Source organism: Cupressus sempervirens, chromosome 4 (assembly GCF_028749045.1).
Source record: "Cupressus sempervirens isolate cs-2001-9-10 chromosome 4, ASM2874904v1, whole genome shotgun sequence".
Classification (NCBI taxonomy): domain Eukaryota; kingdom Viridiplantae; phylum Streptophyta; class Pinopsida; order Cupressales; family Cupressaceae; genus Cupressus; species Cupressus sempervirens.
Window position 1 is genome coordinate 762,319,874 of NC_143121.1, and position 24,338 is coordinate 762,344,211.

At 33.3% G+C, this 24,338-nt stretch overlaps 1 protein-coding gene across 1 annotated transcript in view; it reads right to left on the minus strand.

Annotated features, from left to right (window-relative positions):
- Window positions 1-1,572: 1,572 nt before the first annotated feature.
- Window positions 1,573-24,338, minus strand: part of HB1 (hemoglobin 1) — a 130,788-nt gene continuing 108,022 nt past the window's right edge. The window contains exons 7-8 of the transcript XR_016364101.1: window positions 2,035-2,106; window positions 1,573-1,917 (exon numbers count right to left, since the gene is read on the minus strand). The gene's annotated coding sequence lies outside the window, so the exon portion shown is untranslated. The remainder of the gene's footprint in view (window positions 1,918-2,034; window positions 2,107-24,338) is intronic.

Genomic DNA, 24,338 nt, shown 5'->3' on the forward strand with positions numbered 1-24,338 from the left:
ATATATATATATATATATATATATATATATATTAATATACATGTACATTCGTTTTTAAATTAATTTATATTTATCTATTTTTATATACATGCAAGAGATATTTTTGTAGATCAAGCCTTACCAGATAATGTGGAAAATGCAGACTATTATCTTTTAAGATACACAAAAGAAAAACACAAGTTGCTAGAAGGAACTATAGATGTTGATGAACAATCATATCTAATTGGATTGGTTGTTATTGAAGGAACATATTATCAACAAACAAGGGTAACTAGTAGTGATATTGAATTTATTGAATACAAGCTTAGAGGAAAAGTTTTACATTACAATAACCATGTTACAACAACAAAATTACAATTTGAAGCAATACAAAGAAGAAGACGTCGTGGAAATCAAAAGTGGAAACTGTCTATTGAAGAACATGAAAAACTTCTAGAGATAATAAAAATTAGAGAGGATCCTAACAATACAATGTTTGTGGAGCTCTAGTTCAGCTATGTCTATACAGCTCTTATACTTTCACATTTAATGTTGACAAAATATTTTTTTAATTAAATTTCTATAAATTGGATCATTTATCTTGGATATGTGAAATTAGACATGTTTTGTTATTTTTATTTAAATTAGACATGGATATCTCATTTAAAACAACCTCTTAGGACCTCCCCTTAGGACTACCTATTACCTAACCTCCCCTTAAGACCACCTATTAGGACATCCCCTTAGTACCACCTTTTAGAACCTATCCTTAAGACAACGTCTTTAGTATTTGTATGTATTTATATACATTGTTTATGATTTCTTATGATTGTTAATGCTCTTATGTATTTATGTATATAATCTTTATGCTCTTATATGTATTAACTTTTATTAATTAAATGTTGTAACATGCTTTTTTTAACTCATACTCTTTATATGTTCTTATGTACATGTATATGTTATATTCTTATATGTGCATTAATCTACATTCTTATAAATGCATAATTTAGGATCTCTCCTTAAGACATGTCATTAAATATAGTTAATTATACTTAGATTAAGGAATTAAAAACAATAGCATATACATAAACATGAATATTGAAAACATACATGTCTACTTTTAACATGAACATATATGCATACATCTATGAAATAAAAAATACATTTTAATCTACATTCTTATGTATCATTTAGGATCTCCCATTGAGACATGTCATTAAATATAGTTAATTACACTTCGATTAGGGCATTAAGATGAATAACATATACATAAACATGAATACTAAAAACATGAATAAGGCATTAAGATGAATAACATATACAGAAACATGAATAACACATACATAAACATAAAAGATTAAGACATTAAAAGATCAATTTAACATATACATAAGACATTAACTAGTACTCTTTATGTTCTTAAATATGTATTAAATTTATTGATTAAATATTGTAACACATACATTAAAAAATAACACATGATCTATGAAATAAAAATATGAATATTGAAAACATACATACAATCAACATGAACATAAGACATGAACATAATATGTATATCTATGTAAAATAACACATTTATGAAATAATGTATGTACCCATGTAAAATGTATCTAAAATACCATATAAAATGTCTCCAAAATAACATGTACATCCATATAAAAGTATTTGAAATAAGACATGTATCTAAAATAACATACATATCCATATAAAAGTACTTGAAATAACACATGTATCTAAAATAACATACATCTCCATATCAAAGTATCTGAAATGACATGTGTGTGTGTGTGTGTGTGTGTGTGTGTGTGTGTGTGTGTGTGTGTGTGTGTGTGTGTGTGTGTCAACATCAATGAAATAGATATGTGTAAACTAAGATCAACCACATCCCCCTCCTGATCCTTAACCCCAAAAGCCTTTACGATCTGGATTTGAACCCTGTGTCAAATGAAAGAAATTTGTAAAATTATAAAATTATACATATATATGTGCATGCATTATATCATATGTACAATATATATCTATCAAATATATAATAATAAAAACATAACATACCTATGACTCATGTCGTGCAGGATCTGTTGGGGTGTGAAGATCTCCAAAATGCAATAGACTATCACTAAGACCCTATAGAACACACATGTACATGTACACAAGTTAAATTGAATCACTCAAGAATATGTATGTATAGACCTAAGTACAAACATATAAAAGATCTTAAGTACACTAAACAAACTGTATACATGTGTAAATTATAGTAAAAAATAAATATAAACATATAAAAATTTACAATATTTATCATAGCATCATGTAATGCTCTGCCAATCTGACTAATATCTGAATCATGTAGTGATAGAGTAATATCTGAATCACGGAATGCAAGTGCTCTAAGGCTAGGCTATGCAAGAGTAGGTGCTATAGGATCTTGAGTAGGTGTGGGGACACATGTTGTATTTCCCTTTATAGGAGCAAGTGCCATAGAATGTGCAACGATATCCTCCTATCTCTATGAGGACTATGATCCTACTATGTGTGACAAAATATGGCTGATGTGTCCATAATGTCATGAAGAGGCATCCTCGTGACTATCGACAAGGCTTGATATGAACCAAGAAGATTGAATGCTACATAAGAAGCCATACAATGCAATGCATCCACATTTGATATAGACAAAACCACTAGTGATGTTATATCTGCTATCTAATACAGATCATCAGCTCCTGTGCTAGAGGATGCACCTGTTGAAATGGGACCATGAGATCATAACATATATCTACCACATCTATATGAAGATATCTCTTGTAAGTGTGTGGCAACTGTGGAAATGCTAGAAAATATCTAACTCGTGACTGTATCATTAGGAATGGTCAAACCCGCAGTAGTCATCTGTGGACCTCTCAGCATGACCAAAAGGTTTGGACCCACCATTTCCCATTTATTAATGGGCATAGGGGTGTTTGTAGGTCTAAATCTCTCTGAAAATTGGTCGAAGCCCTATCCAAGATGACTTGAAAAATTTGTAAAATCGACATCATGATGTAAATGAAATTTTGCAAACAATTGTTTGCAGAAATAAAGAGGAAACTCATCCTTCTGTGGCCACCTGTGATGCGCAGCTAACCACCAAGGATATATAAGCGGAGCAATGAGCTGATCTGTACACTTCATCGTTGAATAACCTCTAACTCTAGGCCTATCTATGTAAAAGGGAAACATAGTCTTCACCATAGTGGTGGAGACCTCACCATCAATCTGTGTATACTTCATAGTGCCAGTGACACTATGAGAAAGGGAAGAGTAAAATGTCTCAATACTAATATCATCAAATGGGTTGTACGTAGAGATCATCTTAATCATCTAGCACAACTCATCTCTAATAGAAATAATCTTAATGGTAGAAGCCAACAATGTAGAATCAAGATAGTCGAGAGCACAAGATAGCCTAGCAATAGTATTTGTAAACAAACGTTGTCTCTCCTCAAAGGATGATATCGGTCTACGTGTTGTGCCTGAATCAACACTATGACCCCCTCCCTAAACACTAGCCTCCCCTAATGAAATAGGTGCTCCACTAGTACCAGATGCCATAATGATATATGCAAAGATCTCTATCTATAAATGCAGAGTTAAGATATACATACATAAGTACATATAAAACTAAAAGTTAAATTTAATTTAAAACATGTATGTATATAAATATATACAAAGTTGAATGTAAGTAAAAATATGCACATGTTATTTAGTACATCTAGCTCATGTATGTGAACATCTAGCTCAAATATGCACATCTAGCTCATGTATGTGAACAAAGAATATGCATGTATGCTATTTAGTACATATAGGTTTACTATGTTAATTTTTTCTAAAATGTAACTAATTTTTAGCTATCTTGAGGTCTTAACAAGTTTTCAAAGTTTTATACACATGTTATTATAATTTCCAAGTTTTCTAAGTTTGAAGTTGGTTAAATTTTAAGTTTTCAAGTTTGAACAACTAGAACTTATTATAGTTTAGTTCCACCTAGTATTTCAAGTTACATGTTAGTTATCTATATAGGTTTATACTATGTTAATGTTTTATCAAGTGTAATTACTTTAGTTATCTATGTCTCAACTTGAATTTTCTATGTTTGATCATGTAAAATCTACATATTTGATTAAAAAATACTATATTGTTTTTTATCTTTAACATATCAAGATCTAACTATATAAAGAAAATTAACTAGTCTAAATAATCAACTACTAAAAAAACACTTAAAATATAATTAATTTAATTACTAAAACACTTTAAAAATTTTAATTTAATTAATGCTAACATGTAATAACTAAAAAATATTAAAAGTAAACAAAAATAAATATAAATAAAAAATGCACTTACCTATTACGACTGAAACACTCTAACCACTTGAAAACCGCAATAGTGAAATAACCGATGACAAGCGATTTTTTAGTATTTATAAATCCACCAAGGTTACGACCAAAACCCTTTTGACTGAATGGGTTTCGGCCATAACTCCCCTACATCCGTGCAGAAAAGCACCATGTATGTATAGTCGTAGACGTTTTAGCTGAAACTATTATAGCTTAAACCCTTTCGGCCATAACCCTGTCGATATCACAAATGGTGACATAAGTTTGTGCTTTTACCCTTTTGGTATGGAGGATTCAAAACCTATTAGTACTCCCATGGTGATAGGACAAAAACTATCCAAAACTAATGATTTTGCTAAAGTAAATCAAACATTGTACAGGTCCATGATTGGAAAATTACAATATGTAGTTCATAACAAACTTGACATTGCATCAGTTGTTGGGATTGTTGCGAGGTTTTTTGCAAATCCTAAGGAGAATCATTTGATGGCTATTAAAAGTATCATGATATACTTGAAATGAATAGAAGACTATGGTCTATACTACAAGAAGAATGATAAGTTTGAATCAATAGCCTATATAGATGTTGATTGGGCTTATTACATTGATTTCAGAATGAGTATAGGTGGAGGAGCATTTTTCCTAGGAAAGAGATTGGTCACCTAGACTAGTAAGAAACAAAATTGTATATCACAATCTACTATTGAAGCTAAATGTGTGGCTATTGTAGTGAATTGCACAAATGTGGTATGGATCTAATAGCCATTCAAAGGAATGAAGGAAGAAATTACTAAAGCTGTGGTACTTTATTGTGACAATACAAGCACTATAAACATATCAAAAAACCCTGCAATGCACACAAAGACAAAACACATTGCAATCAAGTATCATTACATGAGAGAGCTGGTTCAAGACAAAGAAGTGAGAATGAAATATATGAATACAGAAGAACAAATAGCTGATATATTCACAAAGGGTTTACCTAAGAATGCACATGAATATCTTAGAGGTAAACTAGGGGTGATACCCCTATGCAAAGCTACTTAAGAAGCAAGAGTAGTGCCCTGGATCAACTGAGTTGAATGACATATTTTAAAATTTGGTGCAGTGGATCTTACTTTAGGAGCTACCTAAAGTAATGAAGGAGCTGAATTAGAATATTTATAGTCACATGCAAGGTGATAGAGGGAGAACCTGAATTGATTATATCTGTTTGAATAGATGAAAAGTCTTTGGCATTATTATCAAAGAGGGAGATATAAGAAAGAGGGAGATAGTAGAGAGAGTTCAAAGAAGGAGATCTAAGGTTAAGGGAGATATCAAAAAGTTCAGATCAAAGAAGGAAAAGAAAGAGGCACATATAATGATAGAGGGAGATATTTCAAAGGTATTAATTTTCTTTTTGGTGTTGTTTTTGGTATTGGTTTGCCATTAATGCCAAAGAGGGAAATTTTTGAAAAGAGGTTGTTTGAAGCATAGAAGCTATCATGGAACAATAATTATTTTGTCAATGATATCAAACTTACTACTTGCTAGTAAGACAACTACATTTTGGTTTGAATGCTATCATTTGTTTGAATGATGAAGAGGATTTGAAAAGGGAAGATGATAAGAGTACCTAGAGAAAGGTTGAGCTATTTGGTGTATAAAAGGAGCACTAAGACCAAGTAAGACATTGATGATAACATGTATTGTTGATCTAATTAAAGCTAAAGTAAATGGTTACTTAAGCTAAGCCTAGAAGAAGAGTTTTCATAAAAAGTGTCTGCCAAGCCTGGCTGAGCAAATAGTGTAAGCCAAGCAAACATTTGGGCCTTGAGCTGAATTTAGTATGTGCCAAGCATCAAAAAGTTAGTATGTCTTGAGCGTCAAAAAAATATAGTTAGTGCCAAGAATTAGGGAAATAACAATAGTGATCGAGCAAGGAAAAACTAGTTGATGTCGAGTAACCCAGTGTTGGCTAAGCATCAGAAGATTGTTATTGTTGAGTGAATGGTGTGGATGTTGAGTGAAAGTAAAAAGAGTTTAATTGAAGATTTGACAAATTTGAGCTAACAAAGTTGATTTCTTAAAATGTATGAAGCATGTGGAACATTTCTATGATGAGCTAGTGGCACAGAATTAAAGATAAACTATTTTGAGTTGGATTCAAAGAGGATTGTAGAAGAAGCTTCTAGAAGGGACTAAAATGGAAAAGTGGTTGGATTCATTGAATCTTACCTAACCCTAAAATGGATAATTGTGGTTAAACAAAAAAAGATTTAAATTCTCTATTTATAGAGATAGAAGACTAGAAGCAACAATTTTCATGTGTGAGAACCTAAGGAAGATAAGAAGTCTAGGTTGTTGCTTCATATGGTGGCCGAATAGAAGAGTCTAAAATAGACATATAAAGAAAGAAGGCTTAAGAGGATGAATTATTGAAAAGTGAACAAGCTATCCAAGGTGAAGAGTATGAATGCCAAGCAGAATGGAGGACTGAACCAGAGATCTATAATTTGCAAGTGAGTTGTATTTTATTATCAAATCAAGTCCTATTGTTACTTTCTAATAACTGTATTGATTTGGATAAATCATTTGGATTAAGGTTGACCTAACAACCATTTGTAAATCCTTTAATTGGGTGATGTTCTAATGTAATGCTCTAAAGTCCTCTAAGAAGGCTCACTCCTAATTAGGTGATTGAAATCCTTTAACCAAGTCACATTTAACAATGTGTATTGTAACCTTTAATAGGGTTGGCCTTTAACATGGCATCACTTCAGAAGAGTGAAAATTGGTAGCATAAATTGTAACAGATTTCCACAACCCATGCTATTCAATCCATGTTCTCTTAGCTCTCTCATCCTGATGATGGATCATTGGGTATGATCCAAAATGTTGATGCTGTCAAACTAACACACAATCTCACCCAAAAGCATAAATATTGAATTGGTAGCATGTTGCTAATGTTTTTCCCCAAATTAGGTTTCCACTTAAAATCCTTGTGTCAAATTGTGTGAATGAGTTGTAGTATTTTATGCTTACATTTTTGTAAAGTTATTTTGACCTAGGACAATGACCTACTAAGTTAAGTTATTGAATGTTCTAATAAATGCATGCATGATATGGTTTTATGGATATGAATATGTTAAGGATTGAAAAGTTTTATTTGTGCATTTGAGCCTTGGTTAACTGATTCCCCCCCCTCCCTCTAAGTTATTCTAAAGTATTCAACAATTACACTAGCTAGGATAAGTGGTTTTTTGAGTGGAGAAGAGGAATTAGTATATGGTTTCCTCTCTTATGCTAGTTTATATTTTTGGTTAAACATGTAGTGAGGACTAATTGATCTGGTTTCTTGTTGGTAATTGTCTGTGGATTTGTAGCTATTTTTCAATTGTTAATGTTAGTCTATGGTTTCTATTGTATATCTTTTTTGTAATTGGGCCAACCCCCTTATTTTTTCTATTTATAAAAAAAAATGGTTAACTTCACACTCACTCAATCCTTGAACTATCACAACATAAAACAAAAGAATCATAGTTCATCATCTCATTCTTTTAGTTGTAAATATACTGAATAAAGAAAATAAAAACATTTTTCCTTTTATGTATTTATATTGGACAATTTTTTAATAAATAAAAGTAGAAAATGCCAAAAAAAAATGCGTCAATTTTATTTTCTTTAACAATTTTCATTGTAGCATTAGATTAGGTTCTAAAATTTATTTTATTATCACTATATTCACTCAAATTATCCATTTAAAGAAAAAATCAAATCTTTACTCCAAAACTTAAGACCTCTAGACAAAGGATTAAAAAAAGTTTTATTCAACAAAGCAACTATCATTGATTCAATTATGACAATGAAAAAAGTAATCAAAGTTAAACAAGAAAATTTTAATGGGCACAAATTCTCAATAAATCAAGATCATCCCAATTCTTAAGAGATTACCATGTTTCTATTATCTCCCTGGGCATATGCACCAAGTTGTGGTGCCAAAAAGGTGACAAGTTTTTTTTCTTCATATTTTCAATAGTGTGTACATGCTTATATAAAAATAAAAAATTTATATATATGATTGGTTGCACACCCGCAGCCCATCATTTTCATCAAAGGTTTTTACTATTCCTGCAAAGCAGCGCGCACGCGGGTTGAAAAATCCAACATTTTCACCATCCCTTGCCAATATGCCTCCTCGTTGACAAAATCTGAGATCACAAGCACACCCACGCCGACGTTGTATGTGATCTAAACTTAACTTTGCATTATTTGATATGTTTTTCATATTGTTTTGTAGGGTTTTTACAATTTTTATTTAGATTTGTTTATTTATTTGGATTTCAATTGATTTTGTATCAGGAAATGTCCATAATCAACTGGCAAATCTACAAAACCCTCAAGAACCTCAAAACCAAAACCCTCCTCAAGAAGAACAACAAATTCCACAACCCAAACCAATTGCAAGACCTCTGCTAGGCACACAAGAAAATATAATAAATGAAATAGATAGAGGCAAAACTGAATTAGAAGGACTCATTGCTCGATTGAAAGAATTTGGGCAAACCAATCCAATGAGGGCTCAATTGGCATCATCCCTCGAATCCATTAAGACCCAGATAGCCTCAGTTAGTGGTTAGTTAGATATTTGGTGGGTTAAGAGGGATGAACAAAAAAGATTTTATGCAGATAAATTGTCATATGAAGATGTTAAAAAAAAAGAAATACCAAAAGGTAGAATATGTGCATTATTTAGAAAAACCTGTGAGCAAAATACTGTTAGAGAGGGTACTAAATGATTCCCCATCCATTGGTGCATACATGATGCTATTAGAAATAATTTTTGGGATAGATGGTGGATGGTTTTTGATGCCCCTCCTTGCAACAATCACGAGGTCCCCATGTATTTTTTGAAGAAATTATATTGTGAGTTTGTCCTTGGGGAGATCCCCAATTATTTTGATATATTAAACTCCCAGGGTAGAGGTGGGGGGTCATCATTTGAGAGGCCAGGAGCACATCGTGACCCTAATGTAGTTAGGGCACCTGTGGTCAAGCCACAACATGAGCATGTGACTATTCCTTTAGTTGTGAAGGAACATGTAGAGGCCAGCAAGCTAGGGACCATTAATGCTTTGACGTAGACCCTAATCCATTTCATGAACCCATTAGTTGAGGGGTAGCCTTCTGTGTGTCGTGGTCACATGTGCACTTCATGTGGATCTATGCACATTTGACACTCATGCTGGAGATGGTGTGGATGATGGGCTTGTTACTGATCAGTTCCTGGATGACACATTTTGCATTGACACACAGGTAAATTACAATTATAATTTACTAATTTGATCACATTTCATATGTATAGTGAATGATTAATTAATTAGCATCTATTGACATTGTTCAAAATTCAGGGTTAGAGTGTTGTTGGGCCTAGTAGCGATCCTCCAGGCCCATTTTTTGTCCCCTCCACAAGTCCAGAGGTATGTATCGATTTAATCATTTTAATTAATACATATATTTATTAAGTAATCATATTAAGGATTGACAAAAAAATTATGCATGTGCATCAGTTCTCCATAGGACCCTCAACCTTTACTACGGACTCAAAGCATAGACATCGTATGAGCTTCGTATAGGTACAGTTGTTTTATGTTAATTTAATTCATTTGATTATATTTATTTCATGTTTCATGTTACATGTAACGTGTATTGTATGACATGCAGCTCATGACATCGAACACACCTCCTCATCTCCGACAGTCTATTGATTGTGGAGTGGTCGTAGCTATGGCTAGCTCACAACCATTGACTGAGGTATGAAAGAATTTTCTTCATTTTAGTTGTTTATAATAGTTAGTCTCAAAATTTCTAATGTTATTTATAAGTGATTATATTTATTGAATTGTTGTAGGGTCTCATCGCACCTGATCATCCACGAGCCTTCAAGGTGGACTTACAAAGTGACTATTTGATGGTGGTAAGAAAATAATTGATTTTGTGTGTACATATATTTGATTTCAACATATAATAAATATTGATTCATATCTACTTTGTTTGTATCAGCTCGAGTTGGAGAAGAGCCTCAACAAGAGGACAAGCGGGTGTGTCAGGAGGACCCCGTCATCTCCACCATCTCCCTCCACATGACGATAGAAGACGTCAAGAGATTTGTTTCCTTCCCCTCGTGGGAAGGAAAAGATATAGTTGATCTAGATATGTATATATATAGGCATCATTGGACATATTTGATACACATTTGATGTATATGACATGTTATATTTGATGTATGACATTATTTGACTTATGACATTATTGGTTAATATATGATATGTTTGTTCATATATGACATTATTGGTTATCATAATATATTATGTGTTTGTTAATGTACATGACATTATTGGTTATCATTTTATATTATATGTTTGTTCATGTATGACATTAAATTAGATATGTTCGTGTATGACATTAAATTGGATATGTGCATGTATGACATTAAATTGGATATGTTTATCTATGACATTAAATTCAATATCTAATCTGTTTGAAACTTTGATAGAATATTGATTAACAATAAAATTTATCACTGTTTAAGCATAAGTTAATCATTTGCAATATGTCATCGTCATATGATTTATGATCTTGTTCATGTTTAAATTTTTCCTTCTCTATCATTTGTTTATCAAGTTTAATTCAATACCTAATTAGTTTGAATTTTTGATACAATATTGATTAGCAATAAACTTTATCAGTCAAGATCAATTAGGACCTCCTGGCAATTAACTTTATCAGGCAATATTCGTGGACCTCCTGGCAATTGGTCACCTAAATGAGAACCTTAAGATTTATTAGGAACTCCATGAAACAAATCAATAGCTTGAGAAGCTCTCCATTTGTTAAGCTTCAATACATAACCACCATTCTTTATCATCAATTAAAAAATGTCAGATAATGTAGAGAAAAGATGGATTATTTGCAAAAAAAGTCATTTTAAAAATCATAAATGTAACATAATCACTGATAGTTTTATGTGTTTTCATTAATTGATGATTGTAACATAATCACCAGTTGATTGGAATGTGTTGTTATTATTCTATAGTAACTAGATTAAGGTAAAACTAAAAGTTTAATAAATAGTTGTGATGTATAGGAAAGAGAGATATCTCACATGAGAGGGGGATGAATCTATACACATAAGATACTTGTAAGAGCGAGCTATACTTGTTAACAAATTTACAATGCATGTTATGGAAAATCATAGAGCATCTTTAAAAGGAAATTAAAGAGTGTGACAAGTGGAAGGGACATGTTGTTTTGTAGACTCATATTCAAATTTGGGTGTCAATTTTCTAATGAAGGATTCAAGCACTGTAATTTGGTAGTTTTGGCTCATGTTATCCTTGTATCTCACTCTCTCTTATTCCCCCCCCTCTTTATATTTCTATTTTTTCCATATCTATTTTTTTTTCCATATCTATGTAGACACTTCTCTAACATGTACCATGCTTACTGACCTTGTAATGAGCATGTAATCTGAAGAATTGGTGGCCACCAAGTGAGAAGGTTGTGAAAACAAGGGTTAAAGTTCAGGGGACGGACCTATAGCAGGAGATTTGTCTTAATAAGGACAGTGTTTGAGTTTGGGAACATGCTTGTGATGAAAAAACATTGATGTTTGCATCTTTAATTGGTTAGAAAAGTGTTGGCACGTGTGGGATTGACCAAGCCCTAGGAACAAGGGTTCTGAAAGGGTGAATTGGGGCTTCTGGGGTTAGGGAACTCTTAGATTGAAATTGAATGTGGAATCTCCTAATTAAAGACATTTTAAGAGACTGTGCAAAATTTGGAAACCAGATCTTAAGTCTTCTTATCAATTTCTTTGTAATTGCATCATTATTACATTGTTGGAAACAGGGGCAGCGTAAAGGATCTCTAATATTTTCCAAAGGAAGGATATCTAAGTTTTATATTTTTTTTTTGAAAGGATAAAGGGTATCCAAAACATCCATTTCTTCAAATATTATTTTGGGAAAAACAAAAGTTATTGATCAATTTGTCTTGCTGCTATCACCGAATTGGAAAAACTTGCATTGACAACATTTGGGTACATTGAGCATTTTGGCTTAGAAGGTATTGAAACTGAAAGGTATTGATTGGAACATGTTAGATATGCCAAAACAAACCTATTTAATATGTTACTGATATTTATAACATTGAAATAAATTTATTGCTTATCAATGACTATTTTAGCAATTACCTAGTTTGATCTCATCAATCGTAACTTACTCAATTATTCATATTAAGAGGTACTATCATAAACATAGCATCATTATACATAGCATAATAAAACTATAGGATTGAAACTCCTACAACATTCTACAATGCATACTTTATTCAATCAATATCTAGTAACATGCTAAAAACACTAAGTAAAATATTGAATGTTAATGACAACCAAAAAATGGATTCACATATTATCAAATCTATACTAATATTCATCAATAAATCAAGTAGCAATGTTGCATAATTTATGCCTACAATCTCCCCCTTTCACATTAATGGAAACACTCATCTTAAAACATACATTAATGGCAGCAATTACATATCATAACACTACAACATGACAATACTCACATATCCTCTTGACTTATTCATGGATGAGTACACTCATATTCTTCAATACTCACCAATATTTATCATCTTCAAATTATGATGAAACACAATAATGTTTCCACTTTTTTCTATTATATATTCCCCCTTATGAAAATACTCATAGAACTAGATTGCAACACTTCTCTACTTCATGTCTCTACTTGACTCATATCTTAACTATAACACTTCTCTCCCTAAGTAGCATTCACCAATAGTTCATTTCTCCCCCATTTGACTCATATCTTCTATTTTTAGATCACTACCTTTGATATAAGTCCATTCAATATTTTATCTTCATCTCCATATAAATAATCTCCCTATAACCAATCTCCCCCACTTTGACAAAAAATCCAAAAGTAACAAATCATTCATAATATATGCCCCTTTACTTTTTATTATTCTTGATTATAAATTTCTTTCTCTTTATTTATCTTGGCATTACAACATCACACTAAGAATTCTCTCATAGTCATGCTAAGACTTCTCCCTTGATGGATTATACCACTACATCAATTCATACATATGATATTCTTCGTAAGTACATATGAAGTGATACAATCAACATATTCCTTTAGTTAACTTTAGATAGGAGAATGGCCCCAAATCTACCTTTGATATCAACACACCAGATCTTAAGTCTTCCTATCAATTGCTTTGTAATTGCATTATTCTTACATTGTTGGAAACAGGGGCAGCGTGAAGGATCTCTGATATTTTCCAAAGGAAGGGTATCTAAGTTTTATATATGTTTTGTGCGAGGATAAAGGGTATCCAAAACATCCATTTCTTCAAAGAGTCTTTTGGGAAAAACAAAAGTTAATGATCAATTTGTCTTGTTGTTGTCACAAAATTGGAAAAACTTGCATTGACAACATTTTGGTATATTGAGCATTTTGTCTTAGAAGGTATTGATTGGAACAAGTTAGATATTCCAAAATAAACCTATTGATGCCTTGAAATCTCCTAGAGTTGACTATTTGTAGATTTTGCCCATCAAGACCTAGAAGGGTCTCTTGGAACACTTCTACACTTTTGCTCATTTTGGGTTGTCTAAAGGGCTCATTATACTTTCATCTGCATCAGAAGGGGACAAGACAAGGTTGGGGATAGGGTTTACTCGACCACCCAAAGCTAACGAAGCAGACAATTTGATCCCACGACGAAAGGTGAGAGAGATTTGGCAATTGGTAACTTTGTACTGGCCAACACTACAAGTTTCAGCATCACCTGAGATGGCATCGTAAAATAAAAATGGAGTGTGATCTTCAAAAATAGAGAGGTTATTGTAGGTATCTGCAACATGATCCTGTAGGAATTGGAATTGCATCCATACCTCGCACGAGCTCTGAGATATGTCTCGTCAAAGATCACAACCCTATGGCATTTAGTGACCCTTAGGGACATTTTGGTTCGACGTGCATGAGAACGTTCGAGAACTGAAGGGGACAGGATGAGGTTGGGGATAGGTTTACCCGGTCACCCGGAGCTAATGGAGCAGACAATTCGATCCCATGATGAAAGGTGAGAGAGATTTGGTAGTTGGCAACTTTGTATTGGCCAACATTGCAAGTTTTAGCATCACCTGAGATGGCGTCATAAAATAGAAATAGAGTGTAATCTCCAAAAAGTGAGAGAGATTATTGTAGGTCTTTGCAACACGGTCCTGTAGGAACTAGAATCGCATCCATACCTTTCATGAGCCTCGAGATATGCACCATCAAAGATCGCAGCCCTATGGCATTTAGTGACCCTTAGGGACATTCTAGTTTGGTGTGCCCAAGAATGTTTGAGCTCTGAAAGGGAGAGGACGAGGTTGGGGATAGGGTTTACCCGGCCACTCGGAGCTAACAGAGAAAACAGTTCAATCCCACGATGAAAGGTGAGAGAGATTTGGCAATTGGCAACTTTATACTGGCCAACACTGCAAGTTTCAACATCACTCGAGATGGCGTCATAAAATGAAAACAGAGTGTGATCTCCAAAAAATGAGAGAGGTTATTGTAGGTCTCTGCAACACGGTCCTATAGGAACTAGAATTGAATCCATACCTTGCATGAGCTCCAAGATATGCCCCATCAAAGATCACAACCCTATGGCATTTAGTGACCCTTAGGGACATTCCAGTTCGGTGTGCCCAAGAATGTTTGAGCTCTGAAGGGGAGAGGATGAGGTTGGGGATAGGGTTTACCCGGCCACTCGGAGCTAACGGAGTACACAGTTCAATCCCACGACGAGAGGTGAGAGAGAGATTTGGCAATTGGCAACTTTGTACTGGCCAACACTGCAAGTTTCAACATCACCCGAGATGGCATCATAAAATGAAAACGGAGTGTGATCTCCAAAAAGTGAGAGAGATTATTGTAGGTCTCCACAACATGGTCCTGTAGGAACTGGAATCACATCCATACCTCGCACGAGCTTCGAGATATGCCCCGTCAAATATCGCAGCCCTATGGCATTTAGTGACCCTTAGGGACATTTCGGTTTGGTGTGCCCAAGAACGTTCGAGCTCTGAATGGGACAGGACGAGGTTGGGGATAAGGTTTACCCGGCCATCAAAGCTAACGAAGCAGACAGTTTAATCCCACGACGAAAGGTGAGAGAGATTTGGTAGTTGGCAACTTTGTACTGGCCAACACTGAAAGTTTCAGCATCACCCGAGATGGCGTCGTAAAATAAAAATGGAGTATGATCTCCAAAAAGAAATAGAGGTTATTGTAGGTCTCCGCAACACGGTCTTGTAGGAATTTGAATCATATCCATACCTTGCATGAGCTTCGAGATATGCCCCGTCAAAGATCGCAGCCCTATGGCATTTAGTGACCCTTAGGGACATTCTGGTTTGGTGTGCCTGAGAACGTTCAAGCTCCGAAGGGGATAGGATGAGGTTGGGGATAGGGTTTACCTGGCCACTTGGAGCTAACGAAGTAGATAGTTCGATCCCACGACGAAAGGTGAGAGAGATTTGGCAGTCAGCAACTTTGTACTGCCCAAAACTACAAGTTTCAGCATCACCCGAGATGGCATCGTAAAATAGAAACAAAGTGTGATCTCCAAAAAGTGAGAGAGCTTATTGTAGGTCTCCACAACACAGTCCTATAGGAACTGGAATTGCATCCATACCTCGCACGAGCTCCGAGATATGCCTCGTCAAAGATTATAGTCCTATGGAATTTAGTGATCCTTAGGGACATTCCGGTTCGGTGTGCCCAAGAATGTTCGAGCTCCGAAGAGGACAGGACGAGGTTGGGGATAGGGTTTACCTGGCCACCTAGAGCTAACGGAGTAGACAGTTTGATCCCACGATGAAAGGTGAGAGAGGTTTGGCAGTTGGCAACTTTGTATTGGCCAACACTGCAAGTTTTAGCATCACCTGAGATGGCGTCGTAAAATAGAAATAGAGTGTGATCTCCAAAAAGTGAGAGAGGTTATTGTAGGTCTCCGCAACACAGTCCTGTAGGAATTGGAATCGCATCCATACCTCACATGAGCTCCGAGATATGCCCCGTCAAAGATCGCAGCCCTATGGCATTTAGTGACCCTTAGGGACATTCCATTATCTTAACACATCTTGTTGTATGTTTTAAAATGGAAACTTGTTTCTATAAAAATGATACAAAGAGATTGATGTTATGCAAGTCTTGACTATGTGAACCCACACTAGAATCACCACTATCACATCTCAACACAAGTTTCCTTTAGTGGGCATATTATACCTTAGACCACTAAGAACTCTGCAAAGATTCATAAGAGTGAATCCCCCATGTTATGAATGCCACAACTCACACTAGACATATTATTGTCATATTCATGACACTTTCTCCTCAAAAAGCATCCTTTCTTGACATTAGAACAATCTAATTTCTCTTGGCATGTGAGCAAGAGTAATTTGTTAAATATAAGAGCTACATGCGAGCAAAATATATTTCCTACTTTCAACTTATACATAGTAGTGGTAAGCAAGATTTGGAGATTACATATATTAGTGAGCCTACTGTAAATATAAAGTCCTCTTGTTATACTTTGTCATTTTTTATTATTTTGCAATACTAAAGTTACCCTTGAAGAGTTGAACAGTCTAACCTTGATGACTTACCTAGTGGGGAAAAAATGGGGGTTTCACTCTAGCCAGAAAAAAGAAGAAATCAAATAGTAACTGAAATAAAATATATAATAGATCCAAATAATAGATTAAAAAATGAAAGTTGATTAATGTGCCAAATAAATCAATTTAAATAATAATACTGCATATCTTGTAATAAAAATACTACATAAAATATACATAATACACATTATCTCTTACAATTAGATAGTGAACAATAATTTACGCATACTCAACAATCCTTTACTCATTATATGCACGAATGTTACCTCTTTGAAGTAGAAAAAAGAAGGGAAAAAGTTTGAAAAATAGAACAAAAAACATCCAAGTGCATCTAACGATAATATTCTTTTCCCATTTGCAACTCTCTTTCAAGGGCACCTTTCATGTTGCATTATGCATAGTTCAAAAAGTATAATGCTAAAAAAGTCTAAAAGCAGCCAATTAGAAGCAATGTACCTTGACATTTTTCGAATGTCTCTCTCTGTTTTAATACTTAAAATAAAATAATATTTTTTTTTTTTATCCATTCATCAGTCTCCGAAAGTTTCTGTTTTTTTCAATAAATTTGGTGGACAAATGTGGCCAATAATTTCACGGATTTCACTATTACCAACATTATTTAATTTATAATATGTCTGTATAAAAAAACAAAACTATCCACATTGGTTTAAGGCATGGCGTGATTCTTTAGAAGCATTTCATCATAAATAAATAAGAATAATTTCAACTTCATCTACTAATGCTTTTGCTTTCCCCGTAAAGTCCCCATCATTCTACCACCCATAGTTATATTTAAAAAAATAAAATAAATTAAGCTAAAATATCAACCACTATTTTGGCGTTATGTTTTCACCTTTTTTTTCACTTGTGATATCCCAATCAACACTTTGCAATTTGCTTTAAACTACTAATTTTGGTCCTCTTAAAATATAGAATTAAAATACTTGGGGCTCCGAAATATCCGTCAAATTTCCTTCAAGGGTTTTAACGTTTTACATGAGAGAGACGTGGAAACCATGGGAAAACTCATAAAGCTTCCGCTCAAAGTAGAAAAGGGTTGAAGAAAAAGGCATCCCTAAATAATTTACTTATTTTAAGTTTTTCAATATTCCACGCGTTCCAAATAATTTGTCCCCCTCATGGGTCTCCATGGAAGCTCATGGAAAGTGGTGTTTGTTTTCCCTCCTCCCTCCTTGTTTGTAACTTTCCAGTTGAAGTATAGAAGGGGGGACACTCATCATTGCACAAATTGAAAGATACTAAGAAATTGTATAAATTCAATGGTTAGGATGATGAGATTGGGTCAATGGGACAAATAGATTAGGGAGGTCATTCATTGCAAATTAGTTATGATTGTCTAAATAATGCTCCTAATATGAAAGAATAGGTATACCTAGTTTCACATTTCATATAGGAATGGCCTTGAGCACTATATCTACGCAACTGCTCACCTAATATTCCTCTTTTATATGGCAAATGTTGCTTGAATGGGGGAGAGGGGGGTCCCCTTCTAAAGGGAGATTCCATTGTTTTGTCCTTATACAAAATAGGGACAAATTGACTATAAAGTATTCATAATATTTCTAAAGAGAATTTAAGTTGTATAAATATAGATTCTAAGTTGTAATTTATTTAAATTTAGAAAAATTTATGTAAAAATTCAGGTTCATAGATATAGTATTGATAAGGCAATTAAATATTATCAAATCTAATTTTGCTTTATAAAAATAAATTAAATTTAAATATTTAGTTTATAAGTTAGTTTTTTTTAAATAAGTTGAATTCGATTTCTACTTTATATGATGGGTCTAATTTTTATTTTTCTCTCACAGTTTCTTCTAACCTTTTATAAACCACATGTCATTGTAGAATGCCTATTGGGGTAAATATATAATTGTATCATCCTAAATTGTAAACATCTCTAATTAGATGCTCATTTTACTTGCAAGGATTCCCAGATTGATTTCACACTCTCCTAATGCTTGGATTTGTGACATGGTAGCACCAATTTTTTTGGGTCTTCGTGATGGTAGTCCAAAAAGACTCTTCTTGGTAACTCTTATGTGTATTTCTTCCATTATGTTGTAGTTCTTGCTTCCTTTGGGGAATGATGAAATTTCATTTGCAATAATATTTACATATATTATCTCATGATCATGCTAACCTAAAGTTAATAGATCCCTTTTGTGCTTTCAATATGTTATGTGATTATTTTCCTTAATTTGTCTTCTCTTGAGGTTATTTTCTAGTGGAAATATTTCTAAGTCGATGCACACATACTCTATTAAATCCATTGCTCATGATAAGTGTTAGCAACAACTTTAATGTGGGGGCATATGCTCTGCTCACTTCTTGTACGAACACACACACATTTATTGATAGCTTAAATATACATATGCACTTGTGAATCCCTTATAGATTATGAACAATCCTAAAGAACGGATTCTCCATGCACACCTTCATGGAAGTGAGTATCCTTAGGATTGGGGTATCTTTTTTTTTTTGCAAATTTAAATATTGTAAGTCTCATACACAGGTAACACATTATAAAATATATGCTAAATATTATATATGGATAACACATATAAATTGCTAAATATCATATGTAAGTAACATATTCAAATTCAAGCAATATGCCAAGTCCCATGCACAGGTAACACATTTTTATATTTTATTTTTGCATGATTCACAATGAGATGTACATTTCCCATTGATGAATTCTTCACATCCCTTCTTTCTCTAGTCAATGATTTCTCTCTTATTATGATATTAGGATAGCAAAGACTCAAATACCTTGGGGGCTTGATAGTTTCTTTGTCTACTTGATTGTAATAAGATTATTTCATGCCATGTTATCTACTTTATCAAGAGTGTGGATCGAGTGCATACTCTCGCTAAAGTGAGGCTTAAATGTATCATCTTAAATTGGAAGCACTTCAATTCAAGGATGATTTATGACGTATTTAGTGATATTTAATGCTAGAATTACATTTAAATTGCATTTTCCTCTTTCTACTTATCTCTCTGTATTCCTTCTAGACAAAATCAAGGTAGGACCTAATAGATCATCCTTGGTATACCTATTCCATGATGCAAAGATTGAGGTACGATCTATCTATTTGGATCCTCCCTTTCCTCTTTCTTATCACTTGGAATCTCTTTTCAGTGTTGATGCTAGGTTTTCTCAGAATCTATACCTAATTTCCAAAAATTAGGACCTTAAGGGATTCCTGGGGATTTATGTACCTGGTTAATAATGATGTAGTGTGTCCTTGCTCAACTAGGTTTGTAGTGCATTCATGCATGGGAATCAAGGGAACAACACATCCTTGCTTGGGACTTATTTTTGGTTCCCTGCTCAGGCCTAGTTCTAGGGTTGATCCAAGATGTTAATTTTAAGGTCCAATCGAATGATGGAAGAAATTTTATTCCAATTCTTATATAAGCCCATCCATTTCCCTCGTTTTGCATGTCAGATTATCCATCATTCACATGCACAAGCAATCCATCCCATACAAGATACACATTCAAGAAATCTTCAAAGAAGATCCTTTTGCAACCCATTGGGGGGGGAGAAGATCTCTTGTATTCAAGGCTCTTTCAAGGAGCTTCAAGGAGTTACATTTGGGGGCTTCATCATATCTTCCATGTTCATGCCACCACCTTTCAAGATCTAGTTTCCTTCATTGATGATAGTGGAGCTTGTCATCAAGGAAGATCTTCCATATTCACATCCTCTTGATCCATTCAATCGATAAAGTGAGCTCATTGCATTGAACTTGAAAAATCCTACTATTGTAAGGTGAATTTGTGCATTTACTTTACATTTCTAGCATTTCAATTTTAAGGTTAATTCCTAAATTGGGGTTTGATTGAGGCAAACCCTCCGTTAACAAACGATTTTTTTTTTTCTAATAGGTTGCAAATATCTAAAGGAAAAATAGAGTACATAATTGGATACCTTTTTGGACAACTTTGAAGATTCAAAAATTGTTTCACGATCAAACACTAGTGAGCAGGGATGCATTGTGGCCCTTCCAAGTTGACCATGTTGCCTTAGGTCAACCCTATTGCCTTATGTCGACTTTGCTAGACAACTAAAATATTCCTGGGTTTCAAAGGTCTCACTATTTTAGGTTAAGAACCATTTTTCTCTCTGATTGGAGTTGCACAAACACTAGAAAACCAAATGCAATATTCCTTCCAATTCTTAAGTTAAGTCACTTTCTTTCTTTATTTCATCACATCTACCTTCTTTATCTATATTCTTAATTGCACTTCATAAATCTTGCTACATTAGGGTTTTAAGGATCTTGCATTCTTTCCTTGATTGTATAAATATAATATCTTTGTTTGTATTAGTGCTTCTTTATCACTTGGTTGGCACTTATCTTCTTAGATCTAATTACCCTAGGGTATGAAATGAAAGGATCAATCTCCTTAACTTTCCTTCGAGGTACAAGGTGAATCAATCCTCAAAATATGAATTAGTTGAGACTTATTCCAATTGCTTTGCATTTCACCTTGTACACTATCAAATTAACCCTCTTGTTGTTCCTTGACAATTACAATAGGCTAAATCCCTTAACTGGGTAGATCCTAACATATCTTTATTGTAAATTCTTTAACAGGGTGACACTTTAGCTAGTGTTTAAATTCCTCTCACAAGGCTACTCCTTATAGGGTAAAGCTCCTAACAAGGCTAGAGGCAAATCCCGTAACCAACTAGCTCTTGATAGGGTCTATTCTTAATAGGCATTATTGTAATTTCCCTAATAGGGATAAGCTCTTAATCGAGCATACTTCAAAAGATTTTATTCATATTTGTGGGCATTACTCCCACCGTGGTTTTCCCAAATTAGGTTTCCGCGAGAAAAATCCTTGTGGCATGTGTCAAATTTGTGTGGAAATTTATTTCTTGTTGCATGTTTTCATTGGAAGTAAAATTTCTTTATTGCATGCATGTGGTGAAGGTTTAAAGGACAAGTTTTATCAAATCTTATTTTCTATTTGTGATAGATTTATCGATTCAACCCCCCTGCACCCCTCAATAATCTTAGGGCATGATCAATTCAACACTAATCATCTACAATACTTAAAGTGAAGAAGTCACCTTGGTGTTGAGATCCTTTATTGGATTGTGTACTAAAGAATACATAAAAATCCTTTATTGGATTATGTAAAGTTCATGAAGCTTGGTCTTGCTAAGTGTGTCAAAAAACTATTATCATTTGAAATTGCACCTTATTGGAACTCATCCAACATTCCAATGACTTAATGCGAATGATCTCAAGATGTAGTACCTTGTAGATGAGAGAAAACGTTTAGAGAAGGCCAAATTCATTTCTAACATAGATGTACAGGATTAAAAATTAAAAAGTTGTTAGAAATCTAGATTAAACATGAGTTTCTTCTTTTCCACAACAATATGGGGGATTAACTAGGTTATGAGGAGTCAAATAAATCTCATTTATACTAATTCCTATAGGTTTAAATGGAGGTTACAATTTGACAAACACCAAGAAGGAAACAAATTATCTATAGTTAGTCTCTACAAACATGTTTGGTTCAATAAATGAACATAGAAAATACAAAATGAAAAACATATAGTTACAAGAAAGAAAATTATATATTATAAAATATATGACAAAATTGAAAACCTTAATAAAAAAACTAATCTGAACCAATATATTGCAAAATTATAAATATAACGAATTAAATGATCTTCAACAACTGGTATATAGAACTTTAAAAAGACAGTACAAACTCTTTAGAATGAATTTAGCTCTCTTGTTGAACTATTTAAACTCTTTTTAAAAACGTTTTATTTTCTAAAATAGAATTTATATATCAGTTCTAAATAGGAAAAACAAATTTACTAAAAGAAGTCGAACAGTGAAACAATATAAAGTGGAAATTCGTATATACTTTGTATCTCGAGTAGTTGCAGATTCTTATCATAAAAGAACGGAGCATTCTAAAAGTCTTGCCAACCAGTGGAGATGAAAGGAACGCAAGATTTCTGATTATTGGGGAAATTCAATGTAAGAAGATCGTGGAGGAGAAATGTTTATAATATTGGAAAGGCAATGACGCACTAGTGGCATCTGTTGCCTTGAGACATCATTTGCAAATCTTGGTTTTGCACCATCTTTTCTTTACATATTCCTCTAATTTTAAAAGCTCGCACTTGGCAAATATCTGGATACTTTATTGCTTGGTTTGTTGCAAAATAGACCCAATTACAAGAAAGTTTTACATCTTTAATTGTTATTATTATAAAGTTTACAATTAAATACTTGAGTGAAAATATTGAAAAGAATGAAAAGTGTAAAGAGGAGAGTCGGTTGTGGTTTGTGGTGTAGTTTTGATATGATTTAATATTTAATGTGTAATTCTTTTTATTGTCTTTTGAGATTGTGATAATAACATTTGGGAGGAGGAATTTTTTTTGGTTTAAAATTGATAATAAAATTTTGTGATAATAAGACTTCTAAAAGTCTACAATATGATCATTTTAAAAATTTGATTTAAAAACATATTATTCCTAGTACAGATAGGAAATCATTTACACTATCTCTTGAACATACAACAAATCATAAGAATAAGTTGAAGGAGCATTGTGCTTGAAGAATCTCCATCAACATAATTGATTAGTTCATAATATGGGTAGGTGTACTTATGCATTCATCTAATGAAATTAAAAGTTATAAATTATATTCCTTAACAATAGGAGCATAATATTTTTTGGCGTGCTTATTTTGTTGTAAAGTAAGGCTTTTGACTTTTTTTTAAAAAAATAATAATAAGTAAACTTCGACTTTATGAAATCCTACCAGCTATAACATTATAGAGCAAAGTAAAAATAGAATTTTTGAAATGGAAATTGAAAGAAAAAATTTAAACTCTGATTATAGTCAAGAGCCTTTGGCATAAATATTTAGAAACTTATTTACACTAATTGTGCATTGGTGTGGCAGGTTGTGTCCTCCTATGGTTGTCTTCTTTGGTTTTCGCATATTGCAAGGGCAATGTGAAAGTCTCCATACATATTAAGGAAGATGGTTTGTATTATGTGCAAGTGGTCTACAATGTGCTTTTGAAGGTTTATTTCTTCATTATTTGTTGCTTGATAGTGAGTGCTAAAATCTTTAAATGTTTGTGTGTATTTACAAGTAGGCAACCTAAAATCTCTCAGTTTTTTTTTTGTCTTGATTCAAATTGTGTGGGTTAAAGTTTTTGGTTGCAAGGGT